We start from the raw sequence: 8,026 nt of genomic DNA on the forward strand, positions 1-8,026 counted from the left end.
GTTTTTACAAATAAAAGTTGTACCAACTACCCATCTGTCACTATCATTTCCAAACCACGCTTTCTAGTCCGCGCCGAAAATGCGGGGCAGAGGAATCTTTACGACACAGTATGCTTTAAAACTACACCCCCTCCCCACTCCCTTTATTTTTTTTTTGTTGCTCCTCAAGATAATTTTCATTCCTGAGGGATTCCCTGCTCCGTATTGAGTGGTGTTCACTCGACAATTATATTTGTGTCACTTGTTAACAGTAATTCTTCCTTGCTTTTACTTTGCACCAAACTGTGAAGGATAAACAAAATACAGGGCGGTCGAAACTTGGAGAACTTGAGAACGACACTCCTGTGAGACTTAGAGCGGCTGCCAACGTTTGGCTATCCCCGTGAGACCACTAGGATCTTTCTTTTCAGCTATCCCTCACGTACACACTAATAGTTCCATGTAACGTCGGACTAATACGTCACATTTAGACCCTTTAACACTTCTATTCTCGGTACAACTTTCTGAGGCAGTTCAGCAGTAACGAAAACATGTTTGGGAGCCTCAATAGTGTGCATACATGTAAAATGGGTCGTGCAGCATTTTTTTCTTACTTTAAGTTCAATAAATAGCGCTAAGAGGTAATCCCTGACGTTGATAACTTGCAAAAGCGTCCATTAGTTTGCCCCTCCGCGATATGGCAGACAGTTGAAAGAAAGAAATGAAACAGCTTTCCCCTCCTCAACTCGCAATTAGAACTATCAGCCACGTGATCTGATCCTAATATATACACAGTCAGTATTTATCATACTCATACGCAGGGTTGGCAAAGCAGAGAGCATGGGCTGATCTTCAGATATAGTTTGAGTTGGGCTATAATGCCCGAGCCCCACTAAAGCGACAAACAGAAACAAACGACAGCGGCTAGCCTTAAACCAGAGTATTTCGCGATTTGACAGGCTTTGAAGAATAAAGAAGGCTATGCTGAAACACGAGTATCATGCACACGATGGTACCATTTGCAGGCTTGTAAACGCTCGTGCTAACTTCGCGAGCACCGAACAACTCAAAGCCGTATAAAGGTACCATCGCGAACATGCTGCATGTGTGTGAGGGTTGTCACTGTCGTTTGTTTCTGTTTTTGGCTCTAGTGGGACTCGGGCCCATCATAATCTTTAAGTTGAACACGAGCCGTTACCCGAATGTTTGGCAATGCTGGTTGTCATGAACCAGAGGATTCAACTCGGGATCATGACAATCGGGTACATCACGGTGTCACGTGACTCTCAGTGCGAAGTTGTGATGTCATGTTACGTCACGGTATCAACGACTTTAATAGATCTAGCGACGTCCTCAATTTGAATCGACTTAACGCGGTGAGTCACGTGACGTCACGGGGTCACGTGATGTGACATTACTTGACAGCATGTCTTGACATCATGACGTCACGTGACGATGTGACACATGGCTAATCATAGTGCCGATAAGAAAGCGCCGCAAAAAAACTAGGATTTATTATACATTGCAATTCTGTATATTACGATTTGATCAATACGTAGAGGAATACACGTGCCAATTTTTTTATTTCCAAATAATAAATTTGTAGTACTAACAAAAAAAAATACCGTGAACCGTTTTGAACCGGTTACCGTTATATCTTTTTCCGGTTCAGTTCCGGTTCAGTTCCAAGATGGCGGCGAAAATTTCGGTTCGGTTCAGTTCCGGTTCGGCTAAAAATAACGGTTCTGTTCCGGTTTTTGGTTCGGTTCGGTTCCGGTTCGACACCCTGCTCCAGACGTCTGTTTTCATCGGCGCAGGTTGCTCTGAGTGAACGTGCGCCTCATCTTCCTGTCTTCGGGGGTACTGCGGCGTTGGGCGTCTCGTCGGGGTGGCGCCATGGTTTGGCGGGGAGCTTGCGGCGGTCGTCGGGGCATGTCGTCGGGGCATGGCGGCGTAGGTCAACGTCGGTTCCTCCGGTGCCACCGTGGTGACGGGAACTTCTGGTTGGAACGCCCGATGCACTTTTTCTCGGGCAGCCTCGGCGATGGAAAGGGTTGGCGGACGGCTGGTGGTTGGCAGCATCCTTCGCAGTTCCTCCCGTAAGACGTCCCGGATAATTTCGCGGATGTCCGTACCAGGAGCGTTTTCGCCGCTAAGCAGAGCGGTTGCAGTGACCAGAGACAAGCGGGTCAGATTACATCTCCTTCGGAGGCGGCACGCTCATACCTGGTTGAGACCGACCGCGGAGTTATAAGGCGAAATTGACTACACTTGGTTCCCGTACCAGCTCCCTAATGGGGCGAACTTGTGCCCAAAACAAACAAAACAAAACGGGAACAGAATAAAACAGCAGAGTGTCCCGGGCGACGATGTCGGTGAAACCGCAGGATCGAGCGCTGGGGCGAGACTGACTCAGCTCGCCTTGCGGAGTCCCTTATGGACACTCGTGGGTTTCTGGATCATTGGGCGTAGAACTTTCGGCGCGTAGAATATTCTGAACTAGATCAGACGACAATGTTCTCGAACTTACGAGAAGGCCAAATTGAAATAATAGCTAAAAGGTTAGTCCGTTGACTGGAATCGAACCTACACATACCGCGCGAAAGTCTAGCGCGGTAACCACTCGGCCACGCACGCGCTAGATCGCCGACGCGCGTGGCAATATAAAGGGTGCATCAAACAGTGATTCAGAAAATTCCGGGGAATTCGTTTTTCTATTTTTACTCGAGTTGATGCACTATTCCGCCATAAAATCTCGTGTTACAAATACTACAAAAACTGAACCTCACCAGATCTTGCGACCGTTCTAATAAAATATTGTATTAAAATATAATGAGATATTTTTATAGTAGCACCAGCAGAAATGAACTCTATAATTAATTCAGATTATGTAGCTTTATTTGGCTTGACAAACAGAACCTGTTTGATGATAATACGCAGAAGCTTCCATCACAACCTGAACTAACGCTTATCTGAGATTATTTTACTTTTTTTTTGTACTTCAGTTGAACTTTTCCTCTTTTTTTCTGTTGCTGTTTCCGGACCATTTTGAAGTGCACTTTAGGAAACGTAGAAAGTGCGGCATCTAGCGCGCTTTTAAATTTATCTTCTGTAATGAACTTCTGGAAGACCAGTTTGTATCTGGTCTTAATATCTATTGGAAAATTTTCAGTACTAGTATATCTTGACTCTTTGTGATCCTGTTCATCTTTGTTTAATTCATGTACTGGCATCGTAAAATTAACACTGGATAGGGTCATCAAGCATACTGTTGCATCTCTTTTATCTGGAAGAAAGACATCGGTTAGCGACACGTGCTCCAGTGTTTTGAACGGGTAAGAGCCGCTGATTTGCATTCCCCCAAAATAAAACATTGTTTTTAGGAAACTAATATGTATAACAAACAAATGTGATAAATAATCCGACTACTAATTTCGATTCATCCATTTAAAAAAAAAAAAAAAAAAACAGGATTCGGTTAAAAAATTAGGAAACAAACAATGTTGTTGTGAAGCCATCAGTCCACAATACCGAGTACGCTGAATGGTATAGAAGAAGGTCGGTGGGGCTCTGGTTACTTTATGTGCAAGGCACTAAAATGTAGAGATATGCTAGGTGGTACATTACTCTTCGAGCAATATGCGCCGTAAAACAGGGATATAAAATTTGGGCAGAGCACTAAGGGCTTCGTGTTTTGCACGGGGGACCGGCGGGAACTTACGCCGGGCTGGCGGCGGAGGCGACCTTGTGTACACGCTTGGAGTACTCACAAGCTTCACGCACCCATTCAAGTGAGATGAAATGTCCATATACATTTAATCTCAGACGCTGATAATTTAGCAATTTGTTAATAGCAGTCAACTTGCAATCTCCCTCGCTACTTTTGGTGTTGTGACTGATACCTAACGTTTAAGCTGTCTGCTAGCGGAATGCCGCCCTCCGATCTCAGGCTTCCAGGAGAATGGTCTAAAAATGCGAAAGCATTAGCTTGCAAATGGAGCGAGCCGACGTCATCAGCTTTGAAGCCGCGCCAGGCGGTACCTTAAATCCTTTCCTCAACTCCCAGCCATGAAACCACGCGAAAAGCCTAGCCAAACGGCACCTAGTTTCCCCGATTCCAAAAAAGCATAATAAAGCTGATAGATTTCGGCTTCGCTACCGTTGGCCGGCGCGCGTCGACAAGGCTCCCATTGGCCGCTGCGCGTCATTTTTAACGACTGTTACCCCACGGCGCTGCGTGTCCGCGTGGCACCGGCTTCACCGCTCTACGAGCAATGTCGGCGCGCATTGCTCGTAGAAGCCGCTCTTCCGCTCGCAGAAGGGAGCGGAAGAGTGGCGTGCATGCTTTCGCATTCACAACTCATAAGAAGTGCTTAGGTGTACCTTGAGCATTTTTTTTATTTACTGACTAAGTTGTGCGGTTCTGAGTTCTTTTAATTGCAGAAATTTACACGAAACTTAGCTAGTACTGCTCTTACACAGACAACATGAGTATGAACTCTGATGAGTACTATCCAAAGATTATATTTATCCGCCTTGGCAAACAGTTTCGTGCAAAAGAAAACGTTTAAAGTTTTTTTTTAAATATATTTTGGACTCCGTTCGGTGTCGCATTGAAGGTAAAGTGCTTAAGATAGTAGACCTTATGATACAATAAACCTCGCTGTGCTTTTCACGGCAACACATAATGTGATACAGACAGCTTTGCCAGCGATCACGAAGCTTAAAATTGCCACAATTAATGCTGCAGCGCTACCATTTCACACAGTCTCTAAATTAGAAATACTTCTTGGAATTAGGACTTTGTGAAATTTTGGTACACAAAAACTGAAAACAGTCAATGTGGAGGTGTCTAGTAATCAAAGGCGTGCAATGGATGAACAAAAATACTAAATTACGGTAATATTGGGGATATTTAGAATAAACAATATTCTTAAAATATAAAAACCAAAAACTACATCTGGAATGCAATTATTTGATGCGTTTTCAAGTGTCTATTTTACAGTTATTAATTTGAATGTACTTAATTTGTTTTCAATATTTACAATTAACTTCAAACAATTAGTTTGTAGTTGGAAGTGCTACTCCTTGACTTGAAAAGTGTTAAGTATATTCTCTGCAACCAAGGATAAATAAAACTCTGTTTTATGAAAAATAAATACAAATATATCTTCAGTGGGGTTGTTTCGACAGCCTAATGTGCACTAATGGTAAACACTTTCTTTTATGTTTTTTTCATTTTTCTTAATATGCTATATCAACCTCTAACAGATCGACCAATCGAATATGTTATATCAAGCTTTACAAAATTACAAATCGACCACTCGTGATTATCGAAGCAGTGCTGTGATTTCCCAAAAAATCTACCTAATCATTTGCAGGTACGCAGAATTTTTACGCGTTGTGCAGAGCGCGACAATGTTAGCGCGAACAAGCGATCGCCGTTTTATCAGTTTTTCCCTTTGAAACCAAAGGATGCCATCAACGTTTTTATTCCTACGGAAAGAGCTCATTTAGTTCTATAATGTAAGGGAAAAGACTTCGTGTTCGCTCATACTATTTAGAAGTAAAATGCGAAAATGCGCCAATGTTGTGTTTGCGCTAACAGTGTCGCGATGTGTACATGTATTCATAAATAGTTTATGAATGTTTTGCCTAAAAATGTATACTGCACACTTAGCACTCAGCGTATTGTTGCATAAATAAACATATGCTTGCGACTGCGAGTCTTTAGAATGCAGGATTAGAGTATGTAGTACACCTTGGCAATTACTTTTTTCCACAGGGTGTCCCACCAAAAAAAGTTACAGGGTGTCCCGCCAAAAATCTTGTATACCTTGTGATCTCGTCTATTTTTTATTTTATTGTTGGACCATGCCAAATTGCTATTTTTATATGTGCCGGAAATTTAGGAATGTATTATAGCTTCTTCACTTTTATGGTTTATACCGAAAGTGTCTTTCTTATTTTTATTTATTTATTTTTTGCTTGATGTCTTATATTACTTTTTAATCTTTGTTTTTATGAGAATGTTAAAGAACATCAAGGTGTGCTAGTATTGATTCTTTAGAATTTGATGTGTGCATTCATTTTCTCTTGAGTGTATGCTTGTGTGTATCCGTTATATCTTGTATTTTTTTCTCTTGTCGAAGTTTAACCTTTAATGTTCTTGCTGCTGGAATTTGCACCCCCCCCCCCCCCCCCCGCCCCCTCATTGGACCTCGGTGCCCAGTCAGGCGTCACGATCGCCTTTTGCGCCAAGGTACCATTTCGAGGAGTGTGTACGCCTTGAAAGATAAATAAACTGATTGATTGATTGGTCATTCTACTCCTAACAGCAGCGATCTGGAAGTCCGAACCAGATGCCAAAGTTTCAGCACAAGTTATCATCTTATTCAAAAGTTATAAGCGATTTTTTTTTACTTTTCAATAAAAAAATGGAGGCCGATGGACCTTTTATAATACGCGGAGCTCTATGGCGCGAGATATTAAAAACCGGCAAAAATAGGCCTTATTTTATCATTAAAAATTTCAGAAAAGTACTTATAACTCTTGAATGAGATAACAGTTAATGCTGAAGCGTTGGCATGTGGTTCGGACCTCCTGCACTATATTTGGGCAAAAGTTGGTGTCCTTCTTGCACAAGGGTTGCGATAATGTCAGAACGCCAAGCTTTTATTGGCTTATTAAGAAATAGTGGGTAGACCTCAAGGCATCCAGCATTGAGGTCTTCTCACTATCCTTCCAATCAAAGAATATCAGAGCTCCGCGTTGTATTGGCGTCACCGCAACCCCTACGCAAGAAACCGATGAATTGCCCTCCGCATATGAAAAGACTACAAATACATTGTCTATCTATATTCTTTTATATAGTTGCTCTTGACTCTTGCTATTTTCATGCTGAACTAGTCGCCGTCTTCAGAAAATCCCTTCACTGTACAGTATTATCTAAGAAAATCGCGATTGCATAGAGGCTTCATGGCGTTTGCTTACTTAAAAAAGTATATTTTCAAAATTTGTGAACAAAGATAGTAACGTAGAATAACATAACAATGAACGAATATGATAAGTTTGAAATATTAAACAATTTACATACCCTTTGGAACAGAGATGACTAGAAGACCCGATGTGTTTATTAGAAGCACATCTTTATTATTTGGAAGAGTAGTTTGCAAGTTTGTGAAACCAACCTAACACGTTACTCTAGATTCGCTGTCTTTCTCTCTGACAGAGCATCGTCCTTTACGATTAAAGCTAGTTCCAAGATTAGAGAACCTTCCAAGAGAAAATGTAGGAATGGTCGTTGGAATCGCAGATTTGTTTAAAAATATTTCAACGTTGTTCATCATTACGGGTTTATCATCTAAGTTCATGTTGTGAACTTTATCGTACAGATCTCCAATTATCTTGTCAACATATTGTTCAACAGTTTTATTTCTGGTTCCACCGTCTGGAAATGAATATTTCTTGTCGTGCTTTAATGTGCAACAGGCCCTAGTATTAAAAAAACAGAGATGCCACAGAGCAAATGGAAGGTATGTGAAGACTCAAAAGAATGAATAGTTGGGCGAGTTGGTGAGAATTCATCGTAGGAAACAGCACAAAAACGAGCAAGGACGTAGAAGAAACACACAGGACGATGGCTCACAATCAATTTAAATAATTTATTAGAAAAAATATACGTAAACGACCATTCATCTTTGGTAGTACGACTATCCGCCTGTGAATCAAGGGAGAATTAATAACAGCGTGACGGGACGTGATAAACGCGATGAAAAGCAATATGAAGCTAGCTCAAATCCCAAAGCTCCACCCCACTTTCTATCAGTGCCGAAGACGGTTGGCTTTGACACTGCTAGACACCGCGTGAGAAAGATGCCTTTTCATGCGGGCGGGTATATATCGGTCAAACGGGTCACTGTTTGAACATCTGTTTAAAATAACACCAGACTTCATTGAAGGGGTGTGCACACTCTCATGTTGAGGTGCGTTGCCGCGACTGTAAGTGTGAGCCAAGATATAGTGACACCGAAGTTTTGTTCAAGCA

The 8,026-nt window shown here is 41.9% G+C and overlaps 1 pseudogene; it reads right to left on the bottom strand.

Annotated features, from left to right (window-relative positions):
* Positions 1 to 2,865: 2,865 nt before the first annotated feature.
* LOC115311243 lies at positions 2,866 to 7,352 on the bottom strand (annotated as a pseudogene).
* Positions 7,353 to 8,026: the final 674 nt, after the last annotated feature.

The sequence above is a fragment of the Ixodes scapularis genome, unplaced genomic scaffold (assembly GCF_016920785.2).
Source record: "Ixodes scapularis isolate PalLabHiFi unplaced genomic scaffold, ASM1692078v2 PGA_scaffold11__112_contigs__length_91849675, whole genome shotgun sequence".
NCBI lineage: Eukaryota > Metazoa > Arthropoda > Arachnida > Ixodida > Ixodidae > Ixodes > Ixodes scapularis.